The following is a 26,559-nucleotide window of genomic DNA, read 5'->3' as shown; positions in this document are numbered from 1 at the left end:
ATTTTTTATCAAAATTACACTAAGATGGCCACATTGTTCTCATCTCTTTTGATTCATCTGTCTCGGGATCGACCCCATGTCCAGCCCTCCGGTTCCGGGGAACACGTGTTGTGCCTAGTGCACAAGTGGAATTAATTAATATTTGTTGGCTAAATGAATGAACCAGCTGGAATGCCTCTTTTCTTTTAAATTTAATTTTAAATTTACGTTAAGTAGAATGCATTCATTTTTGGTGTACAGTGCTCTCTGCACAAATGAACAATCACATGACTGCCATGACAATCAAAGATACAGAACAACTCTGTCATCCCCCCAAGTCCCTTGTCTTACCTGACTCCTCATCCTTCATCCCTGGCAACTACCCACTGGTTCTCTGCCTCTTTAGTTTAAAACATACCTAACAGGGATCCCTGGGTGGCACAGCGGTTTGGTGCCTGCCTTTGGCCCAGGGCGCGATCTTGGAGACCCGGGATCGAACCCCACATCGGGCTCCCGGTGCATGGAGCCTGCTTCTCCCTCTGCCTGTGTCTCTGCCTCGATCTCTCTCTCTCTTTGTGACTATCATAAAAAAAAAAAAAACATACCTAACATAAAATGTACCATTTTAACTGTTTTTGTTACAAATTCAGCAGCATTAACTATATTCACAATGTTGTACAATCATCATCATGATCTATTTCTAGAACGTTTTCATCATCTCAAATAGAAACTTTGTACCCATTAAATGGTCCCCATTCTCCCATTCCCAGCCCCTGGCAACTACCCTTCTCCTCTGCGTCTCTATGAATTTGACAATTGTATTGTTTCATTTAACATACTAGCCTCAAGGTTCATCCATGTTGTGGTACGCGTCAGAATTTCCTTCCTTTTTAAGGCTGAATAATATTCCATTGTGTGTGGGGCCCCTGGGTGGCTCAGTCAGTTGAACGTCTCCCTTTGGCTCAGGTCATGAGCCCAGGGTCCTGGGATTGAGTCCCACGTTGGGCTCCCTGCTTAGTGGGGACTCTGCTTCTCCATCTCCCCCTGCTCATGCACCCTCTCTCTCTCTCTCTCAAATAAATAGAATCTAAAAAAAATATTCCATTGTGTGCATATATCACATTTTGTTAATCCATTCATCTATGGATGGACATTTGGGTTGTTTGCGCTTTTTGGTTACAGTGGATACAACTTCTATGAACGTACGCGTACACATACTTGTTTGATTCCCTGATTTCAAATACTTTCCTATCGTTTTGCCTTTTACAAAATGTCAGAGTGCAAGTGTACAGTACGCAGTGCGATTTTTGTTTTCCAGTCCCACTAGTTTTTCTTAGCGTAGTACATTTGAGATTCACCATGTCATGTGTATCAACAGCTTGATCCTTTTTACTGGTGAGTGGTATTCTGCTATATAGATGCACCTCTGTTTGCTCACCCATTCTCCATCTGAGGGACAGTTGGGGGTCATTTTTAATTTTGTGTAATTATGAATCACATTGCTATAATCATGCACGTCCAGATCTTGGTGTGAACCCAAGCTTTCACTCTCCCTGGGTAAATAGTCAAGAATGGGATTGCAGAGCCCTGTGAGGGGTGGATGCCTTCCACAGCAGCTGCACCATTTTGCATTCTTGCCCATGTGAGTTTCATTGCTCTGCATTCCTCACCAACACTTGGTAGCGTCAGTTGCCTCCATCTTATTTAAACCCACAAACTACCCATTAGTTGCCATTCTAAATAATAGAATGATTTTAGTGGTGAGAAGTGAGTCAGTGAGCGAAAGTGCTATTCACTAAGGCATTCTACATGTGAGGCACATATGAAACTAGAGCTGTGTGCCACACGTGGTCCTTAGACTCTTCATGTGGTTCATCACAGCCCATCGTGGATGAGCTAGACTTGAACTGAGGTTCTGAGCCACCGCGTCTGCCCCCCTCACACACAGGTGGGCACTAATAAGTGGCATTTCTCCTTCCTCCCCTTGGGGAGTTTAATATTATTATTATTTTTAAAGATTTCTTTATTTATTTAAGAGCAAGTGAGCACAAAATGGGAGGAAGAGCAGAGGGAGAAGGAGAGAAAGAATCCAAAGCAGACTCTCCGTGGAGTGCAGAGCCTGACAGGGCTTGGGGCTCAATCTCACTACACTGGGATGAAGCCTGATGATTGAATCAAAACCAAGAGTGGCAGGCTTAACTGACTGAGCCACCCAGGTGCCCCAGCCCTTGGAGGGATTAAGCGCATTGGCTCAATTCTTGCAACACCCCATTCAAGGAAAGATAATTCTTCCCATTGCAGAGATGATGCTCACCCAGCCCATGTGAGGTGCCAGCCCCTGGAGCCTGAGTCTGCCTGCCTCTAGAGTCCCAGCTCTTGTGGGAGACATGCCAGGTTCACATTGTGCAAACCTGCTGCTTTCAGGCAAAAGGCCAGCCTTAGGTCTGTCCCTTCCGGAAACAAAGGCCAAGCCCTGAGACCTGACACCCAACACCCTGCAGTCGTCTGAAGGCTCAGAGCGCCACGGGGTCTTCATAATTCGGAGCTGGGATGCCTTGCAAGTGCAGCCACTGTGTGAAGCCACCTCCCTCTGATCCAACTCTGCCCAACATCTGCAACGCTTTCTAAGAAAGACAACATGAGGCCAAGGGAAAGGGAACAAATGTATTTGTGAAGAAAAATGATGGATCTGAAGGTGCCTTCTAGCCTTCTGGGGCAACTCATAAAGTGACAGATGTGGGAGGCTACCACCAAGGCTTTGAAACCACAGGCTCGTCCAACTCTTCACTATGAAAACCTCAAAAGAATAAGAGATTCTTCTAAAGGGAAGTTCAAAGGGTCTTTTCTTGCCTTCAGTGAGATTCCTGGAAATGGAAAGGCAAAGGAGACAGAGGCTCAGGTTGGGGTGTCATACATCCCATATGTCCCCATGGCCCTCACTTACCCTACCTTCATGCTCCTGGTGAACACGATCAGACAATATGGCAGCCACTCACTGGGAGGCCACTGTGGGCCAGGCAGTAATAGAGGGAATTCTAGGGTTCCCTCCCCAAATCCCCCATCGAGAACCATGCTCATCAGAAGGGATGGCCATGCTACTGGGTGTGGGTGCCTTAGTAACGCACTCAGTTATAATCATCACCATCATTCTTTTTCCACCCACCCATCCATCCATCCAACCATCCATTCATTTCATTTAACAATAAAGAACCACAGTTCAGTAAGGGATATGGAAGTAGATGCAGTGTGGTCTGTAAGCACGGCAGGCACAGCACCACATTTGTGGTGGCATTGGGAGGAGGAATCAGTTCTGTTGGGCATGGCTCTTCATGGAAGAAGAGACCCAAGCTGAGTCTGCAAGAAGAATGAGTCTGCCAGGAAGAGAAGGGCATTCCAGGCAGAAAGAGCAGCATATGCAAAGGCACTGAGGTCTGAAATAACATGAAACACTTGAGGGAAACACAGGTAACTCCTAACGGTGGGAGTGCGGGGTGAGGAAGGAGTGTGAGCCCAGATTAGCCCCTCTGTTCGCTCCTGTGACTCCAACTCCCACCACACTCCTCAGAGATGCAGGTGTCCACACAATAGTGAGGATGGAGGCCCTGGTGTTCACACACAGACCTGGGCCCAATCCCTTGGCATTCCCCAGGGGACACAAGCAATAACTCTCCCCTTTCTACTCAGAACACTAGCATGAGAATGGGATCACTGTGCTACTAACATTTATTTTGCTTAATTTAGAAAAGAAAAGGAAATCATTCACAAACCTTGATCTTTTGCTTCTATTGATATCACATTACCAGTGGTGCCCCCACACCAGGGTGCATCAGTTGGGGTGATCCCTCCCCATGCTCAGCCAGGTGACCCCCTGCACCCGGCTTACAGCTTGTCTTCACTGGCCCCATGGGCATCACAGGCTGTAAGCACTGTGGTGGTCAGCAGCCCAAGCCCCAGAAGGGCTTGCAGGGTATCTAGTCCTGTGTTTGCTCTGGGAAATGATGCCAGCGAGCCACAGCTCTGCTGCAAGGCCAGCGCACCAGAAGCTTCTGCTTCTTGTTTCTGAGTCAGCACATTCCCCTTCCACCCAAGCTGCTTTACGTGGTGACATATTCCAAGACTTCTCATTAACACAGCTCTGTTTTTGTGTAGATTATTCTCTACACATGCTGCTATTCCATTTTTGAATTTTCTTTCTGATCCACTAATTATTTAGGAGGGTGTTTTTCAATCTCCAGATGGCAAGGTTTTTCTATGTGTAAGTGCCTTTGCTACCCATGCCTGGTTTATGATGCTGTGCTAAGAGGGAGAACAGAATAGGTAAGTTCTCCCTGCTGCCCTATTAAAAAACAGTGTTGCAAACCACAGTCCAACATGCTATCGTGCCTCTCGCTGAAATACTGAAAGCTCCCCCATTAAAGTCAGGAACCAGATGAGGATGGGCCACCACCGCCACCATTACCGAACAGTTTTCTGGAAGACCACAAGAAAGGAAGGAATGCTAATGTTGGAATGGAACGTGAAAAATATAATTATTAGCACATGCTATGATTTGATACCTCCGATCTATGAGAATAAACTACAAACCACTAGAAATAATGAGTGAATACACTAAAATAAATGGATATAAATGTAACGTGCAAAAAATGAATGGCATTCCCACATATAAAGAATACCCAGTGAGGAAGGCATAATAGAAAGGCATTCTATTTGTGATTGCTCTAAGAAAGGATAGAGCATTCAAGAGTCAACTCAACAAGAAATTAAAGGATCTCTAGGAAGGGAACTTAAAATAATTCTACCAAGAAATGCTGAAAAGGCAAGCATCCTTGGATGCTGGAGAGGTAGACAGAGGTTCAGCATTGAAGAGATGCTCATTCTCCTTAAATTAATCTACAAAATCAATGAGATTTTGTAACACTCATAGCTACACTCTTATTTTGGAGCTTAAAATAATAGCAGGGTTCACCTGGAGAAAACACACAAAATAGCTTTGAAAACTCTGAAAAATAAGAGTAATAGTGAAGACAAGCCCAATTAGAAATTTGAAGCATGTTATAAAACTATAGTAACTAAAAACTTGGCAGAAAGATGGAGCAGACATAATTTTCCCTACTCTACCTGTTGAAAGAACAGCTGAAAACCCTGGGGGACATTTATAAAATATTAAAATTTTTAAAATATTAAAATTATATATAATTATTTTATATATGGGAACATTATACACATACACATACATATACATACTCTCTCTATATATATACACACTCTCTCACATGTATATATAGAAGATTCTGAAAGCTGGGAAGAAAAGCCAGGCTAGCTAGAGACCTTGGCATCTGAGAAATGACAGGTAACTTCACTTGTGTGTATGTTTTTGCTTTTTATTGTTTTAATTTTTGTTTTGTCTCATCTATTCTAAACTGAGTGATAGAGAAGCCAGTGACTCAGAAACATCAATGAACAAAAAAGTCAAGGAAAGCCTGCTCTCTGTACAAGAAGAGGAGAAGCATAACAAGACAAAACTTCCAGAGAATAAGAGCTCTACACCAGGCATATAACACCAAAAACTCTAAGCTGTACTCCTCCCTCCATATACCACGGCAGAGTAGTGAGCAGACTAGACTGCCCCCTTAGCCAGACTGTAACATAAAGCCTCCATTGGGGTGGTATCAGAGGAGCCAGAACTGAGCTCCCTCCCAAGGGTAATGAGGAGGAGCTTTCCCCATCTTGGATGTCAGTGGAGGCTGGGTGGAAAAGTTGGCCTTCCATCCTGCTGGAAGTAATGAATACATACGTGTCTGAGCAGGCCAGCTAACACACAAGATTTCAAGTAAGATCCCAAGTCTTATAACTATCCAAAATGTCCAAGATTCCATTAAAAATCACTCATTGGGAGCACATGGGTGGTTAAGTTGGCTAAGTGTCTGCCTTCAGCTCAGGTCATGATCCCAGAATCCTGGGTTTGAGTCTTACATCAGGCTCTCAGGTCTGCTTCTCCCTCTGACCCTCTCTCTCTCCTGCTCTCTCTCTTTCTCAAATAAATAAATAAAATCTTAAAAAAGAAAAAAAAGAAATTCACTCATTGTACCAAAAACCTAGAAAACCTCAACTTAAGTGAGAAAGACAATCCACAAATATGAACACTGATATCATATGGATGTTAGAATTGTCTAATAAAGATTTTTTTTAGAGAGTGAGCATGTGTGCACATGCAAGTGAGTGGTGGGGAGAAGAGCAGAAGGGCAGAGGGATATGGAGAAAGAGAATCTTAAGCAGGTTCCATGTCCAGTGTAGAGCCTGACTTGGATGCCCAGTGTAGAGCTGGGCTCGATCTTACAAACCCTGAGATAGTAACCTGAGCTGAAAAATCAAGAGTTGGATGTTCAACCAACTGAGCCACCTAGGTGTCCCTGACAAAGATTTTAAAACAGCTCTAAAAAAAAAAAAAAAAAAAAAAAAAAAAAAAGCTTTTGCGAGCAGTGAAGAACACACTTGAAACAAATGACAAAAACAGAGACTCTCAGCACAGACAATGTAAAGATAGAAGATATAAAGAAGAACGAAATGAAAATGTTGCAACTGAAAAATACAATCATTCAAATAAAAAGCTCAGTGGATGGAGAATGGAGAGGACAGAGGAAAGACTCCAAGAACCAGAAGGGAGAATCAATGGAAATTACTTGATCTGAACAACAGACAGAACCCAGAAATGACCAGAGCGCTCAGGAACCTTAGGAAGGTAACAAAAGATCTCACATTCCAGATTCCCAGGGGAGGAGAGACGGAGTGACTTCCAAATGGGGCAAAGACCAAAACTTACCAATTCAACATGTTGGATAAATCTCAAACAGGATAAACTTGATGAGAATCAAACCAAGAAATATCATAGTCAAACTGTTGAAAATTAAAAACAAAAACAAAAAAACAAATTTCTGAAAGTAGCCAGAAATGATACTTAACCTATAGGAGAAAAACAATTAGAGTGACAGCAATTTCTCATCAGAGACCAGGGAGGCCGAAAGGAAATGATGAACATTTTTTTTTCAACGGCTTAAACCAAACCCAGAATTCTGTCCTTCAGGAACGGAGGAAAATGTCCTTTAGGAACAAAAGAGGAAACCAAAATACTCTCAGCAGATCTACCCTGAAAGAATGCCTAAAGCATGTTCTCTAAAAAGAAAGTAAATGACCAGAGAAGGAATCTTGGAACATCAAAGAGTAAGAAAGAATAAAGTAAGCAAAAATATGGGTGAATACAATATGGGTGAATACAATAGTTCTTCCTTCTGCTGGGTTTTCTGAATTCTGTTTCATGGTTGAAGCAAAAAGTAAAACACCATTCAATAGGGTTCTCAATGTATGGAAACAGTTAAGACAACTATACTATAAATGGAGCAGGGTAAAGGGATAAGAAATGAGTTAGGATTTCTACACTTGGCTCACACTGGTACAGTGTGCTCTGGAAAATAGTTTCTAAAAAAACCCCCAAAACCCAAAAACAAACCAACCAAACACAAAACTGTAACAATGATAAACCCTAGAAATATACTTACCATATAGTCCATCGATTACACACTCATGGATCTTTATCTCAGAGAAATGAAATCTTATGTCTACACAAAAATCTGTTGGTAGATGTTCACAGAAGTGTTCATTGTAGTAGCCCAAAACTGGAAACAATCAAAATGTCGTACAATAACTAGATGGCTAAATCAACTGTAGTATGTCTGCACCACAAAACACTACTTGGCAATAAAAGTGAATAGAATTAACTGTTGGTGGGTGAGAGGATGGGGGAAATAGGTGATGGGGATTTTTAAAAAAGATTTTGAGGTTGGGGGGAGGCTTCGCATGTGTGCACATGTGAGCAGGCGGAGGACAAGAGAGAGAACAAGCAGCAAACCCCCTGTTGAGTATAGAGCCACTAATGGGCTCCTCCAAGATCATGATCTGAGCAAAGGCAGATGCTAACCGAGCCACTCAGATGTCCCGGGGATGAGGATCAAGGAGGGCACTTATTGTGATGAGCACTGGGTGTTGTATGCAAGCGTTGAATCACTATGTTATACACCTGACACTGATATCGCACTGTATGCTGACTGGAATTTAAATAAAATCTTAAAAAAAAAGAGCTATAATGAGATATCACCTCACACCTGTCAGAATGGCTAAAATTAACAACACATATTGGTGTGGACAAAGGGGAACCCTCTTGCACTGCTGGTGGGAATGCAAACTGGTACAGCCACTCTGGAAAACAGTATGGACATTCCTCAGAAAGTTAAAAATAGAACTACTGTATGATCCAGCAACTGCACTACATTATACAAAGATACTAATACTAACATGCACCCCTATTTTTATAGCAGCATTATCTACAATAGCCAAACTATGGAAAGAGACAAACTATCAATGAATAGATAAAGAAGATGTGGTATACACACACACACACACACACACACACACACATATGTATACACATACATACAATAGAATATTACTCAGCTATAAAAAGAATAAAATCTTGCCATTTGCAACAACATGGATGGAGCCAGAGAGTATTAAAATAAGTGAAATCAGCCAGAAAAGGACAAAAACCATATGATTTCATTCATATGTGGAATTTAGGAAACAAAACAAATGAGCATGGAGGGAAAAAAGAGAGAGAGGCAAACCCAAGAAAGAGAATCTTAACTACAGAGAACACGTTGATGGTTACCAGAGGGGAGGTGAGTAGGGGAGATGGGGAAACAGGTGATGGGGATTAAGGAGCGCACGGGTGATGAGCAGGGGTGATTTAGGAAAGTATTGAATCACTATATTGTATACCTGAAACTAATACAACAGTGTATGTGAGCTAAGGAATTTAAATACAAACCTTTTAAAAAGTGAATGAACTTTTGATACATGAAACAGCTTGGATGGAAATGAAGGACATTATACTGAACAAACAAAGCCAATCTTAAAACATCACATACTATATGATTCTAGGCACAAAATTTCCTTTGAAAGATATTTATTTATTTATTTATTTATTTGAGATCATGACCTAAGCTGAAATCAAGAGTTGGAAGCTTAACTGACTAAACCACCTAGGTACCCCTAATTTAATTCCTAACAAGGATGCCATGGGAAAAGAAGTGTCTCTTTAACAAATAGTGGTGGTAAGAATTGGATATCCACATGCAAAAGAATGAAGTTGGACACTTACCTCTCACCTGAGACAAAAACTAACTCAAAATAGATCCATGCCCTAAGTATAAGAGCTAAAACTATAAAACTCTCAAGGAAAACATAGGGATAAATCTTCTTGAGATGGGATTTGGCAATGATTCTTGAATATGACACCAAAAGCCAAACAAAACAAAACAAAAAAACACAAGAAAAAAAATAGATAAATTGGACTTCACCAAAGTTAAAACAAATTTCTGTATTAAAGGACATTTCAAGAAAGTAAAAATGACAATTTTTAAAAGCTTTATGCTCAACATGGGGCTTGAAATCATGACCTTGAGATCCAGAGTTGCATGCTCTACCAACTGAGGCAGCCAGGAACCCCAAGAAAACATTTTAAAATCATGCATCTGACAATGGTCTGGTATTCAGAATGTGTCTAGAATATACATCCAATATAAAATGAACTCTTACAACAACAACAGAAAGACAACCTCATTGAAAATGAGCAAAGGACTTGAACAGACATTTCTCCAAAGAAGACATACAGATGGCCAACAAGCCCATGAATATAGATGCTCAACATCATTAATCACGAGGCATTGCAAATCAAAACCACAATGGCCTATGGACTCTGCTCTTTGAGGATTGCTGCTGTAAGAACTACTGTGCTCTGTCAAACTTACATCTTACTCAATTTATGGAAAAGACTAAAGTTGCTAGTCAGAGATCCCTCATAGATAACACTTCACTTTTTTTAAAAAGATTTATTTATTTGAGAGAGAGTGAGAGAGCACAAGAGCAGGGTGAGGGGTAGAGGGAGAAGCAGACCGCCCCCAGAGCAGGGAGCCCAATGAGGGGCTCCATCCTGGGACCCCAGGATCATGACCTGAGCCAAAGGCAGACACTTAACCGACTGAGCCACCCAGGCACGTGACAGAAAACACTTCTAATGGACTCAAGTCTTGCATGAGATATGTTTATGTCTACAAGGGTCTGCTGCTGCTAGGAGGGTCTCAGGGATGAAAACAGGATAGTTCTCTTCCGAGGTCCTCTCTGCCTCCACAAAGGATAAAGGGACCATGTGGGCAGTCATTGAGGTGGACAGGACATGGACACTTTAATGCCACAGCTGTGCCAGAACTCCTGCCGGGCATAGGGATGCTAAGGAGGCCACGGCTCTCACTCACTGCCCAGTGGAGACAGAGAGGCCAACCACCAGGCTGTGAGCTCCTCCAGCCCACGACCTCAAGAGAGGAGAGCCAGGCTACCTGAGAGGATACTAAAGACGGAGGCAGAGTGGGCGGGGCCAGAGAGGCCTGGGGGAGGGGCTGTGAGGGCTGAGGGGGCCGAGTGGGAGGGGCTGTGAGGGCTGGGCCCGTCCAGAGGGAGCTTCTAGGGGAGGAGCCATCAGGACTGGGCGGGGCCAGAGGGGGAGGAACTGTCAGGATTGGGCGGGGCCAGAGAGAGCTGGGGTGGGAAGGTGACCTCAGGGTTAGGAGAGAGCCAGAGGGAGCTTCCAGAGGAGGAGCTGCGAGGGCTGGGCCTTGAATCCTACTTGATGGGTGAGGGGCAGCAGGCAAAGCAGGGCACATGAGGGTCCATCAGCCACGGACCAGGGACAGAGGTTCAGAGGCAGTCTGCCAGTCTGAGGCTGAAATCCTCAAACATCAGTTGCCACGATGCCATTCTTCCACAGTTCAGAATGTTCCATTTACTCACTCACTCACTAAATACATATTGAGCACCTGTTCTTTGCCAGACATTGGATACAGTACAGAAGACAGTGAGCATCCTTGTCCTCAAGAGCCTTATGTCCTAAGAGAAGGGCAAAGATACAGAGCTCTGGAGGCCAGCCTGCCTCACTCAGGAAGCCCCCAGGGCTCTGAGTTGCTGGACCTGATTGGCTGGGTCACCCACGTTGTTTCCATCATTGGCTGACTGCCAGTGATCAGCACCTGTCCTCTCCTTTCTGTCTGGATCAGATCTGCTTCATGGAAGACCCCTAGGGTAGCAGTGCTGGCTGGAAAATGTATGGAAGGGAGAGGGCCTAGAAAGAGCTGTTGCCTGGACCAGGATAATGTAGTGGGGTTAGAGAGAGACCGATGGGTTCCACATGTTACAGAAGGTAGATTAACCAAGCTCTCATACAATCCTCCCAAATAGTAATAATATCATTCCCATTTTACAGATAAGAAAACTGAGGTTCAGAGAAACTAAATAATGTGTCCAAAGTCACACAGCTGAGTAGGTGATTAATGGAATCTGGAGTGGGAGTTGCTGTGGATGGCCCAGGTCTCTGGACAGGCTGATTCCTGAGATGGGAAGCACAGGCAGGCAGTGCATTCAGCAAGAGGAGGCGGCTGACATCCAGGCCCATCACAACCTGACCCACGACCTGGGGTCTGGCCTTGTCCCATTCATCTCCTGTCCCTCTTGGACGTGTAAGTCTTCCCCATCAGAGCGGGAGTTTTCAGAAGCAAGGGATTTCACGTGGTTACACATCAGCCTCAGGCCTGTTGACAAACATACTTGCTGAATGAGTCAGGATGCAACAAAAACATTCCCAGCACCAAATCAACTTTGTTTGATCTTAAAACAAGGCTGGTGCTTATTAGAATTCGGGACAAGGCAGAACCAGTCCTCCCTGATGGATGGTTCTTCTGGACACACACACACATGTGCAAACACACATGTTACGGAAATGCACAATACATGCCCAAGACATGTATGCATATGCACAGCCAGACACACATACACAGGCACCTGGACAACATAAGGATGTAGACAGATGCACACACACACACATATGTACAAATCACTCACAGTCTCACACACACACACACACACACACACACACACACACAAGCACTTCTAACAGTGGAGGCTTGATCCTGCTGACTGTTGCCTTCACATTCATGCTACTGCCAGGTTTTCTTTCTTTCTTTTTTAAAAAAATTTATTCATTCATGATAGAGAGAGAGAGAGAGAGAGACAGAGACACAGGAGGAGGGAGAAGCAGGCTCCGTCCTGGGAGCTCGACATGGGACTCGATCCCGGGTCTCCAGGATTGCACCCTGGGCCAAAGGCAGGCGCTAAACCGCTGAGCCGCCCAGGGATCCCCTGCCAGGTTTTCTACAGGTAAAGAATCTGACATCTCCCCAGAAGCAGAACTGTGCTTTTCTCTGGTCCCTGCTCCGGCAGGGAATCAGGCATGCAATGTTCCGGATTCTCCTGTCCGGGAGAAAAACCACAGTGGTGCCTCCCCATTCCATCTCACATTCCCCCAGCAAGATATCATTATACAGCCGAAAACCACAGAGTCTGTATCAGACGGAAAGCCAACCCTTGGTGATAAAGGGGCATTTGAAAGAATGCCCAGGAACACCAGTATCTGATTAGATGGTTTTTCTAGGTAGCTATGCCCCCAGCCCCCGGCTGCCCCCCCCCCTTCATCCAGGCCAAGGAGACTGGGTTCATTAGCAGAACAGATGTGGCCTGTCTCTACCATTAGGATAAAGATCACAAACTACCCACCGGAACAAGGACATTCTGAACTGGGTTGTACCAGCAGCATCTGACTTGGGCCCAAAGAAAATTGCAGTTTTTCCCTTCAAGTTCAATTAACAAACATTTATTCAGGGCCTGTTATTTGTTCAGCTTTATGTTTCAGTCCTTGGCTCTTCTGTCAAGGCCTCCCCCTTAATCCTGAGATCATCCCTGAGGAGGCAGCCTGAGGTCTGTCAGCAGAGAGGGCTGCAGGACGCTAGTCCTACGCGGAGCACCCGGTGTCTGAAAGGTCTGACACCTTGTACTCACTGGATTCAAATCCTAGCTCTTCTGCTCAGTAGCTATGTGACCTTGGATAACTGACTTAATCTCTCTGTGTCATGGTTTCCTGACTTGTAAATTGTGGATGATGATAGCATCTGCTTCGGGGTTTTGATGATTGAACAAGCACATACTCATAAAGTAGGAGACTTTTATGCACTCAGTAAGGATCTGCTATTATCATTCCTACTAATTTCATATAATTATTATTGGATTAACTGAGCCCTCTTAGCTGAGCTCGAGGCTCAACTCTCTTGCCCTGTGATACTTCAAGCTCCTCCACAGACTGGAGCCCTTACCTGACTCTCAGCCCTCCTGGCCAGACCCTGACCCTGTTGTCCCCTTAACAAGAAACATGTACTTTGCCCCCCACAAGCCCATCTCAGCCATGGATCTCAGCTGCGTCTGGATGCCTAACCCCAGCTTAGGTGCTGCTTGCCCCTGATTGCCTGGGTCCAGCCTGCTGAACCTCAGAAACCTCCATCCTCAGCCCTCCCTGAAGCCCACTGTAGCTTGGGCATCAGGCAGCTGGCCAGCCCTTCAGCCAGCCTTCCACGCCCACAGTGACCTGTGCAGCGTGCAGAATCTAACCTCACATCCCACCCGAGCCCTCTGGCAGTAGCAGGGTGAAGATGAGAATGTCAGAGAGAGAAAATCTGAAACAAGCCTCGGGAATGCACATCATCCTCTGCTTGTCTGTGTCCAGGGGCAGCCTCACTCTACATCCTTAGTCAGGGGTGGTCAACGACATGGCTTCAGTTTGAGCAGGAGTGCGGAGGTCCAGGAACTGTGCCAACATGAGATCAGGAAATTACAGATTCAATGTGTGCCACTCCCTTCTAGAACGTGAGCCCCAGTGGAGCAAGCACATGCCTTCCTTATTCACTCCTTAGTGTCCATAGTAGATGCTCAAGAAACACTTGTAGAATGAATGAGGCAAACAGAGTCGCCCCCGCACGGTCTGCTTCCTACCCCCTTCCATCCAGGCTTGGGCACTGTTTTTGTTTAAGATTTTATTTATTTATTCATGAGAGATACACAGAAAGAGGCAGAGGCACAGGCAGAGGGAGAAGCAGGCTCCCTGTGGGGAGCCTGACTCAGGACTCAATCCCAGGACCCCAGAATTATGATCTGAGCCAAAGGCAAACTCAACTACTGAGCCACCCAGGAACCCCAGGGCACCAATTTTTAAGGAGAGTGGCAACTTGGCCATGGCCACACCATGGGTGTGGCACCAGGACCAGGGGAGAAGAGGCAAACTTCTAGCCCTTTGATGCCAGGGCTGAAGTAATTGATAATGACACCTAAACATTTATTGGAAATCTGTTCTGGGCCAGGGGCTAGGCACTGTCCCCCTGAATTAGCATCTTCCACCTGCCCAAGCATACGAGGTAGGTATTACTATTATTATGTTCCCATTTTGTAGACGAAGAAGGAAGGCACTGGGTGATGAACAACAGCCCAAAGTCACAAGGTGTTACGTGGCAGCACTAGACTTGAAGCCAGGTGGCAGCAGGGTCTGGACTCGGCACCTCTCTCTGCTGCTCTACTGCCTCCCTCCTCTCCGGCCCCATCCCCAGTTTCGGAGGGTTTTAGCTTTTTTCCCCACTCTGCTTGCAGCTTTGGGGAAGGCTGACCAAGGCCTTCTATTGTCAGTAGATTGAGTTTCTGCCCCAGCCTCTCATTTACCAGCCATGTGACCTGGGGGAAATGATGCCACGTTCCTCAGTCTGCTGTTCTATAAGATGGGGATAAGGGAAGTCCTTCTGTGGGGCTGTCCTGCAGATTCAAAAGGCAGCAGAGGGCGGACTACAGAACAGGTCCTAATTCCTTCCTCCCTATTGTGAGATGTTACTTCCTTTTTGGCTCTAGCACAGGGCGAATATGGGCTTTGGGACTTGAAAAGCGCAAAGAATGTCTCAAACACTGGGAAACACTGAGCTCTAAAGCCTGTGCTTTGGGTGGTCATCACGCCCACCCTGGGGGAAGGCCTGACCTCACGGGGGCCTTTGCTGTTTTCATTTTATTAGTAGGACTTGAAACAGAGTTCCATTCCCAGGGAAAACTCTGCTGAAAGCAGAAATAAAAACAGAACGCCCCCTCTCCGCTAGAGGGGTCACAGAACCCCAGCCCAGGAGAGGACAACCAGTGTTCTTTGTTCACTGAGAGCCTTTAAAACTCTCTGTTCTTGTTGGGTTTTCTCTCCGTAAACAGATCAGGCTGGAAAAAACCGGGGCTCTCCTTGTTGGCAATTCCTACGTGTAGCCCCAAACCACTTTTGAAGTGCATTATCAATTAGACACGATCTCACGTTTGGAGATACAGGTTGACCCCATGGGCATGTTCCATTAAGAAAAATGATTTTTATAGGAGAAGAACAGACATGGTGGGGAGTCGGCCGAGATATTGCTGAATGGGCACCAGACTCTTCTAGGAGGGCTTGGATTTCTAAGCAGGCTCCATCCCTACCAGCTGTGTGACCATGCTCAGGTCACTCAGCCTTTCTGAGCTTTGTTTTCCTTCACCTGTAAAAGGGGGTAGTTAAACCTGTGTTGGGAGCTGACTGTGGTGATGGATTAAAGTCTCAACACAAGGGCACCTGGGTAGCTCAGGGGTTGAGCATCTGCCTTCGGCTCGGGTCGCAATCCCGGGGTCCTGGGATCAAGTCCTGCATTGGGCTCCCCACAGGGAGCCTGCTTCTCCCTCTGCCTGTGTATTTGCCTCTCTCTCTTTCTGTGTCTCTCATGAATAAATAAATAAAATCCTTTAAAAAAATTCAACCACAAAAACACATACCAAGCCCTGGCATGGTCCCATTTCCTTTGATCCTTGCCTTAGCGCTAGTCCTGGAGGTACATTTACCATCCTCGTTGGACTGTGGGGAAACAGAGCCTCTGTGAAGGCTGCTGCAGGGTGGGGACCTGGTACCACGTCCCACGGTCACACTAACTAATGCCAGGATGCTCCACTCGCTATGGGTGGAGAGGTCTGTGAGCCAGTGGCTGAGTGGGGGTGGGTATGAGGCAGTAGTGGTGCCTCACCCTCCCGACCTTGAGTCAGCCCTCAGCCCACCCAATCCAGGAGGGCTGAGGGCTAAGAAGCCCATTTTACAGATGACGACACTGAAGCTTGGCCATCGAATGATTGTCTTAACATCACATCACAATTATGTATTAGAATCCGAGGGCCTCTTCCTTGAGGGTGGAAGCAGGAGTTGGAAGAAGTTCAAGCCCACTCCCTGCCCCAGCGGGGCGGGCAGGAACTGGGTCGAGCAGCCTTGTTTGCAGACAGGCATGTATTCATCATACAGGATGCCGTCACTCATTCACTCACAGTGACTTCCACTGTGTTGGGGGCCAAAGCACCCCTCGTATCCTCTCCAGGACAAAGGCTATACACACGCTCGTTAAAAACCAGCTTCACTGCGTTGGGTGCGGGATGTCGTGTGAACCTAAATCTGGCTGGCCTGCCCAGCGCCCTGGGGTGAGCTCTGTTCCACAGGGTGCAGACAGAACAGCAGGGCTTCAGGGGAAACCCTTTGATCTGGGTCCCGAGCATGTCCTCTGCCTCACCACTCCTTGCAAGAGGCAGTAAAATGCACACATCGTTTTGGAGAGAGAACATTGAATGCTCTTCCCTGCAGCTGAACAAAGAGAGGGCATACCAACAGCTCTCGGATCTGAAACATCTGGGTGGTTGTGGTCATTCTGTGTTCTCTGGGTCAGAAGTGAGGTCCATGCTCTTAAAATAACAATTCCTCAACGAAACCTGAACGGTTTCGGTTATGGCTCGGGGCCACCCTGGCAGGTTATTTCTCCTCTGAGTTTCAGACATTGTCCATAAAGTGCACACTCACCCAGGCCACTTTGAGGATTCCATGAGATCATGGGTGTAGAAATGGCACAAAATGAGGGTTTGGTGCATGACCCAGGGTACCTCTCTCCTTCTAAGGGACCAAATACAGGTCCTGGACCTCACCTCCTTCTCCTCAGGAGGGAGGCTGTGAGGTAGAAGGGGCGGAAGGACTGTTACCCAAAATATACAAAGAACTTTTGAAAGTCAACGAGAAGAAAACAAACAATCCAGGCAGGAATGCCTGGGTGGCTCAGCAGTTGAGCGTCTGCCTTTGGCTCAGGTCGTGATCCTGGGTCTGGGATTGAGTCCTGCATTGGGCTCCTTGCAGGGGGCCTGCTTCTTCCTCCTGCCTATGTCTCTGCCACTCTCTCTGTGTCTTTCATGAATGAATAAATAAATAAATAAAATCTTAAAAAAAAAAGAGAAAACAAACAATCCAATTAATGAGTCACAGATCTTAACAGATACTTCACTAGGAAGACATACAGGTGGCCAATAAACATATAAATAGGTGCTCCATATCCTATGTCATCAGGCAGGTGCAAATTACAATAGCAGTGAGATATCACTACATGCCTATCAGGATGGCCATCCAGACTGCTGACAACACCTAATGCTGTCGAAGGTATGGACCAATGGGGACCTTCATTCAGTGGTGCTGAATGTGCAACATGGTACAGTCACTGTGGGAGATAGTTTGCCAGTTTCTTACAAAACTATTCTTACCCTTCGGCCCAGCAATTATACTCCTTGGTGTTTATACAAAGATGCTGAAAACTTATGTCCGCATGAAACACTGCACATGGCTATTTACAGTAGCTTTATTCATAACTACCCAAACCTGAATGCAGCCAAGGTATCCTTTGGCAGGTGAATGGATTCATAAACTGTAGGCCTTCCAGACCATGGAATATTAGCACTAAAGAACCGAGCTATCAAGCCATAAAAAGATACAGAGGAAACCAAAATGCATAATCACTAAGTAAAAGAAGCCAATCTGCAAAGGCTACATGTTGTATGATTCCAATCATATGACGTTCTGGAAAAGGCAACATTTTGGAGACAGTAAAAAGATCAGTAGTGGCCAGGGCACTAGGGATCAGGATCTGAGCTGAAGGCAGATGCTTAATTGACTTGAGCCAGCTGGGTGCCCCAAGAAAACACATTTATTGTAATGTATATATGTATATTCATTGAAAAAAAATCCACATGTAAGTCTACCAGAGCAGTTCAAATCCTTGTTGTTCAAAGGTCAACTGTATACACGTATCAAATCATTATGTCATACACCTGAAACTAATGTAATGTTATATGTCCACTATAACTCAATTAAACAATAAGTTTCCTGGGCATTAACCATGTGCCAGGGCCATGCAGGGAGACCCTTCTCTCCTTCTACCCATTTGTCCACTTTGGCCCTGACCACAAGTTTTGGGAAGAAACTGCCATCTCCTAGCTCTACCCTGGAGCAGCCACGCAGCACTGGGAAAGATGCCTGTGGCCAGTGGTCAGAGCAGGATTTGGCCACTGTGGCCTGTGACCTCCCAACCGGTGGCACAAGTGTCTTCACTGTTGCAGGCCCTTAAGAAGGCATGGATAGGACCAGCAATGGTTGGCTGGGTGGGTGTCTGCGTGTCACCCTCTGGGACCCCACAGTCTGGACTCCAGAAAGAAGTGCTAGGAAGCCCACTGGGCTCGGGGCCAAGTCCCTCCCTCTAGCTCAGCCTTTCCAGCAGTGAAGCAGGCATTCTGAGCCCTGACAAGTCTATTTGTATTCTCAGTTGCTTCAGATCTCAGGTAGCATAGGAGGAAGGGGAATCACAAATCCTCAGAGGAGACTGAACACCCTGTGCTGGGAGGGCAGCCTCTGGCTTCCCGGGCTGCCTTCCATCCAGACAAGAAGGTACCAAGGCTGGCCTCCTTTGCTGGAAGCTGAGAGACCCCTGGGCAGCTCTTTTGCTTTCTATTTATTTTATTTTATTTTAAATTTTTAAAGATTTATTTATTTATTTATTCATGAGAGAGAGAGAGACAGACAGACAGACAGACACAGGCAGAGGCAGGCTCCATGCGGGGAGCCCAATGTGGGACTCGATCCCGGGACTCCAGGATCGGGACCTGGGCCAAAGGCAGGCACCAAACCGCCGAGCCACCCAGGGATCCCCCTCTATTTATTTTTTAAAAGATTTTATTTATTTGAGAAAGATAGAGCACACATGAGCGCATGAGGGAGAGAGAGGAGCAGAGGGAGAGGAAGAGAGAGAGAATCTTAAGCAAACTCTGTGCTGAGCGAGGAGCCCCCCATGTGGGGCTCGATCTCACCACCCTGAGATCATGACCTGAGCTGAAACCAAGAGTTGGACACTTAACTGACTGAACCTCTCACCTCTTGTGCTTTTCAAACTGAAGGGATAAAGCATAAGGAGAAGCCATGATCAACCAAAATCATTCAAGAGACTTTTTGTTAAAAACCTCAACCCACCAGATATTGCGGGGCCAGGAAAAGATGAGCTCCATAACCCTACAAGTTTCTCATTATTTTTCTGAAACTTCAGGCAATGAAATCTAATTACATGGAGTCATAATATAAAAGCTGAACATAAACTTCAGTAGTTTCTGCACAGAAACCATGAATTCTCTTGGGAGGGACAAGTGGCTTTGTGGTTTACACGCTGGGGCCTCAGTGCCTTGGCCCCGAAAGGCCAGCAGGATGGATGTGCACATGCCAAGCTCAGTGTGGGGCCCATGACCTCCCACCACCAGCAGTGACAGGGACCCAGAGACAGCCTCCGGGGCCTCGGACCCCTCCAGTTCCTTGGCACTCTGTGAAGACTGAATAAATGAATGTTGTGGCCTGGGCTCCGTATCCAGGAACAGGGCATCACAGCCTGGCCTGCTGGATGGGGTCTGGTGGCTGGCAGCCTCTGCTCAGAAGCCCCGTCCTTCCAGCCCCTGAACCAGGACAGCAGCCACTTCTCCTGACCTCATTGTGTCAGCGCCCAGCTTGTGAGTTGGGGCTGGGCTAGGGACAGGATGTCTCCCGCTCTTCCAGGACACTGTCACTCTCTTGGTCCATGGTATTTCTTTTAAGGCCTCATTTCATTCCTGAACCAGGACTGGCAATTGGATTTTAACCCCTCGGATGCCTGATGGAGGCTGCAGAAACAGAGGCTACCAGCCCAGTGGGCCTGGGCCTCAGAGGCTCCCACAGGGCAGCGTTTCCAGGTGCCAGCACACAGATGGGGCAGATCCTCCATGTGTTTCTGAGACCCTACTGCACCCCAGACCTACACAGGCCTGGCATCCTCCTGACCCACGTTTGGTAAGGGCATCCAACCTCCCTCTCTAGACCAGGTGCTTGAGGGAGGAAGGGCAGGAGAAGCAGGTGAATATATAGGAATATCGGCCTGTGGTGGGCACCTGCCATTTCAGCAGCCGTAAATCTCTCTCGGCCTTGGGCATGGGGTGGTATCCCCATTCTACAGATGGGGGCAGGAGACATGCGCCCCAGGCAAGCCTGCCTGCCTCAAGCTTAGCATTCCTGCCACCACGTTTCAGCCTCCCCCTTTTGACTCCTCAAAAGTCAAGTACCTTTCCTTTCCTCTGCAGAAAGATGCGGTACTCCCTTGATCGGAGTCTCATGGTAATCTAGGCCCATGGGGCATCGATGCTGAGGACACCCCAGAGTTCCAGTCTGGCTCCATTTTCCTGGTGGGGCCACCTGGTCTCCTGCCTGGAAAGTACAAAGCCCTCTGACTGTCTCCCCCAGCCCGCTTCCACACTGATGTCAGAGGGACCTTCTGTGAACAGAGTCCTGTGTCCCTCCCTCCCTGCTCCACCCTTCATCACTTCCCCTGGCTCCTACCAGGTGCCATCCAAGTGTCTCCACTGAGAGGGTCTCACAGGGCAGGGTGGCTCTGCTTTCCCCCTCCAGCCAGTGGCCTGGCTCTGTCCATACCATGCTCTTCACCCTCCAAGGCACAGCTAGAGCTCAGGTTTGGTCTGTCCCCACTGACTGCACCCTTCCTTCTGTCAAGGCCACCCTTCCAGGCTCCTGGTCCAGACAGGCTCTGTGCTCATACCACGACCACATCAGGTCCCATGGGTGTTCACTCAAGATCAGCTGGGAAAGACATGTGTGTAATTGCTTGCCACCATGCTGAATTTTAAAAGCATGAAATACTTATAGGTGAAACTGTCACTCTGAGACTGTAAGCCTGAATATAGGTCACTTAACTCAGAATGTACTGCATTCTCTTGACTGTACATTCATTTCCTGTCTCCTGAGAGCTGGTTTCTTAATGTTCTTCCTGCTGGGAATAAGCGATCACAACCCATGAGGAATTTCTTCCCCACAAGCAGCTAATAAAGGTGCACAGGTGACCTCACCAGGGCCCCAACTTCCAGGACCTCTGCCCACTGGAATTCCGCCACCATTGCCAAGAATTCCAGAAATGGATTCCGATTTTCCAGGCATGTGAATGGCAATCCCATCTCCAGGGCTCACTGTACCCTGGAAAGGACAAGATGGAAGCTGGGAAGAAAAGAGAAAGAAGAGCGGTTTTGTTTTGCTAAAACAAAACTTTTTATCTATCTGAGCTTTATTATCTATTCCTAAGGGCTGTCACTTCCCTGGCTTGTCTACCTCTGTGGGAAAGGTCCGTGCATGTATGCACACGTGGTATGCACATACTGGTATGTGTGGGGAACACGTGCTTATTTATGATCTCCAGGCAGGATGTTGAGAAAGAGACCAACAGAATTCCATGGTTCCTTTATTTTTTAAAAAATTTTTGAGGATTTTATTTATTTATTTGAGAAAGAGAGAGCTAGAGAGCATAGGCAGGGAGAGTGGCAGAGGCAGAGGGAGAAGCAGGGATCCCTGGGTGGCTCAGTGGTTTGGCACCTGCCTTTGGCCCAGGGCGCAATCCTGGGGTCCCAGGATTGAGTCCCGCGTCAGGCTCCTGGCATGGAGCCTGCTTCTCCCTCCTCCTGTGTCTTTGCCTCTCTCTCTCTCTCTATGTCTATCATAAATAGATAGATAAATCTTTAAAAAAAAAAAAAAAGAGGGAGAAGCAGACTCCCTGCTGAGCAGGACTCTGGGATCATGACCTGAATCAAAGGCAGATGCATAATGACTGAGCCGCCCAGGTGCCCCTCCGTGGTTCCTTTAAATGGCACCTTGGGAAATAAGGTCTGCTGATGAAATTATAATGAGATCATCTGCACAATTCAACACAAGTCCTGTTCTCCAAGTAACTGCTGTGTCCTGAGTGATTCCTCACGCTGATGCTCATGAGGAGTCGCCAGGTACGTACGGTGAGGCAGCAGGTCCCTACCTGGGGAGTCAGGCAGCAGTAAGTCTACTGTGATGGGTGCATTAACACAGAACCAGGGATGGGAGCACAGAGCAGGGAGACATGGGGATGAGCCATGAAAGATGAGCAGCGTGCTCCAGGCAGAGGTGGGAGATGGGAACCCAAGCAGCAGGTCCAGCATGAGCAGGGCACAGAAGGCACACGGTCAGTTTATGGAAGACCAGCAGGAGAGCCAAAGGTGTGGGTGATGGAGGAGCTGTGGGAAAACTACCCAGAAGGTCAGTGGGTGCCTGCAGGGCAGGGGCTGGACCTGTGTCTGTAAAGCTCAGGAGCCACCCTCACGTTCCACGTTGGGTATGTCCCAGTTGGAGCTGGTTTTGGAAAGCTCATTCTGGGAGCAAAAGCTTATTCCCACAGAGATAGTTGTAGAATACAGTCGCCATGATGAAGTTCTGGAAGACACTATGTTTGAAGACGATTGAATAGTGGCCCCCAGAGATCTCCCTGTCCTTCTAATGCCCAGAATTTGTGAGTGTTATCTAAAATGGCAAAAGGGACTTTGAAGATGTGATTAAGTTAATGCTCTTGAGATGGAAGATTATCTGGATTATTCCTACAGGTGATCACAAGTGTCCTTATAAGAGAGAGGCAGAGGGAGGAGAAGGCAATATGACTATGAGGGGGGAGACCAAAGTGATGTGGCCACCAGAAGTTTGGAGAGGCCAGGAATGCGTTTCCCCTCCTCCACATGAGCCTCTGGAAAGAACCAGCCCTTCTGACACCCTCACTTTAACCCCATGAAACTCATTTTGGACTTCTGGCCTCTAGCATTTTCAGAGGATAGACATAGGTTGTCTTAAGCCTCTAAGTTTGTGATAATTTACTACAGAGTCCACGGGAAAGGAATACAGACACCCTCTGGAACTGCCACAGGTTCCAGCCACGAAACCTCTCATGATGAGGAGGATTCTATCAAAACTGTGCTGAAAGGGAGACAAAACATGAGAGACTCCTAACTCTGGGAAACGAACTAGGGATGGTGGAAGGGGAGGTGGGCGGGGGGTCGGGGTGACTGGGTGATGGGCACTGAGGGGAGCACTTGATGGGATGAGCACTGGGTGTTATTCTATATGTTGGCAAATTGAACACCAATAAAAAATAAATTTATAAAACAAACAAACAAAAGTGTCTGTGCTTACTTCACCTAAGGAAGCTAACAGTGGACTAGGGAGAAACATCTTCTGCAACTTTCTATAGGCAGAGAACAGAAATCTTTCAGAAGTCCACAAGAAGTAAGAGAAATGAATGCCAATTCTGATTAGATATAAGCAGTTTAAAACTCCTGACTGGAAAGAAGAGGACATATGAAAGCTGCTTTTAAGGTCTTGGAATAAAAAAATGCGCAGGCACTTCCTTATGTGTTAGGACTCTAGCTGCAATTAGGTCATCGCAGAGCCTTTCAAAGTACCTTCTGGAGCGGTGTCCTTTTATTGTGAAGGCTTCAGAAAAAAGTCTTTACATCTTAGTAGACAGGGTCTAATTAAGGCAACAAAAGTATTTACAACAGAGGGAATTTACTTTATTTTTTTAAAGACTTAATTTATTTAGTCATGGAAGACACAGAGAGGGAGAGGCAGAGACACAGGCAGAGGGAGAAGCAAGCTCCCTGCAGGGAGCCTGATGTGGGACTCGATCCCAGGACCCTGAGGTCATGCCCTGAGCCCAAAGTAGATGCTCAACCACTGAGCCACCCAGGTGCCCCGAAAAGGGGGAATTTAATGCAGGAGGCTAGTCACACAGGTGTTGGAGATGTCTAGCAGCCGAACGGAGGATGTTTCAAATAACTCAAAGTTTAGCAACAGCGGAAGCTACTCCCACGCCCCTAAACTGGGTCAACAAATGAGTAGAGGTGGTGTTGCTGGAGCCCAGGGACTGAGTCACCAACAAAAGCTAGAACTGCCACAGGCTATTCCAGTGTGTGGCCCTCTCATTCCGTCCTGTGATCCCACTGGCTGAACCCAGTGGTGGTGGGGGAGTGTGGTAGGGAGGCAGGAGACCCCAGAGCCAGGGACAGCTGATAAGGGTCACTCACCCATGGTCAGAGCACAGCAGAAAAGAGGCTGAGGCCACACAGGCTCCGTCATTGACTCCTGCTCCTCAACAGCCAGAACTGGCTTTGTGCATTTGCACCCAGTGAGGCCTGAGGTCACCTGCCCACCAAAGAAGAGTCGAGCCAGGAAGGAGGAAGATGATGCTGGGCAGAAGGGGAAGGAAGAAGGAAGCAGGCAAGTGAGGAACTTCCAGGGCAATGTCCCAGGGACATGGGGAGTGTGGCAAGGGCCCATGGCCCTGCTGCACAACCATCCTCTGAGCACCTCCCGGCTGTCCACCTGCCTTCTCTCCTGCTCTGCCAGCGAAGTCCTGGGCACAGACTCCGATATCAGCTGTCTTGCTGCTTTGAGGCCCTTGCCTATGGGGCCCCTCACCCACCAACCAACCATCTGCTCAAATCTTTTTTTTTTTAATTTTATGTATTTATTTAATATTTTATTTATTTATTTATTTATTTATTTATTTATTTATTTATGAGAGACACAGAGAGAGAGAGGCAGAGGCACAGGCAGAGGCAGAGGGAGAAGCAGGCTCCATGCAGGGAGCCTGATGTGGGACTCGATCCTGGGACTCCAGGATCACGCCCTGAGCGGAAGGCAGGTGCTAAACCCCTGAGCCACCCAGGGATCCCCATCTGCTCAAATCTGAAGGACCACCTCACCACATCCCACCCCACACCCCTGGCCCTGAGCTCCTGAGCTCCTCAAAGGTCAGGTGCCCTGAGCTCCTCACTCTCCGACATGCCCTTTCCCCTCCTGACATCCAACACATGGTGTCATTTCCAAACTCACTTCTCTAGCTCTCCGTCATCAACCAGGGGCCCAACAGTTTAATTCAATCCAGATGCTAAACTGCCTGGAGTTAGCACAGACCCCACAGACATCAAGGCTCAATCCCACAAACTGCAAGTATCAGGCCATCTGTACTTCTAACCAACTGGCTATAAACTGGGGGTTTCCATGAACCCCTCCTCAGGTTCCATAATTTGCTAGAATGGCTCACAGACCTCAGAAAGTTACTTTTCCTATACAGAGGATATAGATGAACAGCCAGATGAAGGGACACAGAGGATGAGCTCACAAAGGTCCCAAGAGCAGGAGCTTCTGTCCCCATGGAGTTGGAGCATGCCATCTTCCTGGAATGGAAGGGGACGCTCTCATCTCTGTACCTGGCTCCTTGTGCTCACCAGCCTTGAAGTTCTCCCAACTCCAAACCTTAGCCTTTGGGGATTTATGGAGGTTCCATTAGTAGGTGTGGCGATTAAATCATTGGCCATTGGTGATTACACTCAACGGTCAGTTGACTTCCCACCCTGGGGGTGGGAAAAGAATTCAAAGTTCCCAACCCTGTTATCATGGATTGATCTTTTGGGAAGCCAGATCACACTATCCCCCCCCCACCCCCCCCACCCCCTCCCCCCCCCGTGCCCCCATGCCCTGCAGCTCTCTGGGGACCTCAGACACCAGCCATCTCATTGGCATCCACAACTCTTATCACTCAAGATTCCAAGACTTTAAGGAGCCATGTGCCAGGAATCGAGGACAAAGACCAAATATTTATTTTTCATTACAGCCCACTCTCCCCTCATTTAACCCTCTGTGTGGGCTCAACTATGTCCCTCCCCTCTCCCCACCAAATTCATATATTAAAGTCCCAGCCACAGGACCTCAGCATGTGGCAGTATTTGCAGATTGGGCCTCCCAAGAGGTACCGAAATTAAAATAAGGTCATTAGGGTGGACCCTAATCCAACGGCCGGCTGCTGTCCTAACAATAAGAGATTATGACACAGACAAGCATAGAGGGGAGCGGGGAGCCCATGTGAAATCGCAGGGAGAACACAGCCATCTGAAAGCCAAGAAGTGAAGAAACCACACCAGCCCGCAACTTCACCTGGGGCCTCTAGCCTCAGAGCTGAGGGCATACCTACAACAAGCATGCAGTCTGTGGTTCTCCATCCTTGCAGCCCAGTGGACTGATATAGGCTCCCATCCGCCCCTAGAAAGCAGGTGCTATTATCATCTCTACCTTACAGATGGGAAATCAGGGTTAAGAGAGTGTAAGTAGTGGCCTAAGGTCACGCACTCCCACCCCAGGCCACACTGTGGGGAAGTAGCAGGCCATGTGCTTTTTCTCAAGGGGCTGGCTCTTCAGCCTCCTGGAGCACCTCCTCATCACACACTCCCTGGCCCTGAGGCTCCCTCTCCATGACAGGCCACACGTGGTCCCACCAGGATGTCCCCCCCTTCCGCAGAGGAATTGAGCAAAATGGCAGGACCAGGACTTGAACG

At 47.2% G+C, this 26,559-nt stretch overlaps 1 protein-coding gene and 1 long non-coding RNA gene across 2 annotated transcripts in view; both read right to left on the bottom strand.

Moving 5' to 3' along the window:
* Positions 1–26,559, bottom strand: part of COL23A1 (collagen type XXIII alpha 1 chain) — a 322,060-nt gene that overhangs the window by 149,524 nt on the left and 145,977 nt on the right. The window lies entirely within an intron of this gene.
* Positions 2,630–25,478, bottom strand: LOC111097979. The gene is made up of 3 exons (XR_005366499.1): positions 25,276–25,478; positions 24,250–24,411; positions 2,630–2,843 (listed from the first exon to the last, which is right to left on the bottom strand). It is a non-coding gene; the product is annotated as an uncharacterized LOC111097979 (long non-coding RNA).

This window comes from Canis lupus, chromosome 11, assembly GCF_011100685.1.
Source record: "Canis lupus familiaris isolate Mischka breed German Shepherd chromosome 11, alternate assembly UU_Cfam_GSD_1.0, whole genome shotgun sequence".
NCBI classification, from domain to species: Eukaryota; Metazoa; Chordata; class Mammalia; order Carnivora; family Canidae; genus Canis; species Canis lupus.
Note: the sequence above shows the minus strand (reverse complement) of the source record. Positions and strands in the feature narration are given on the sequence as shown.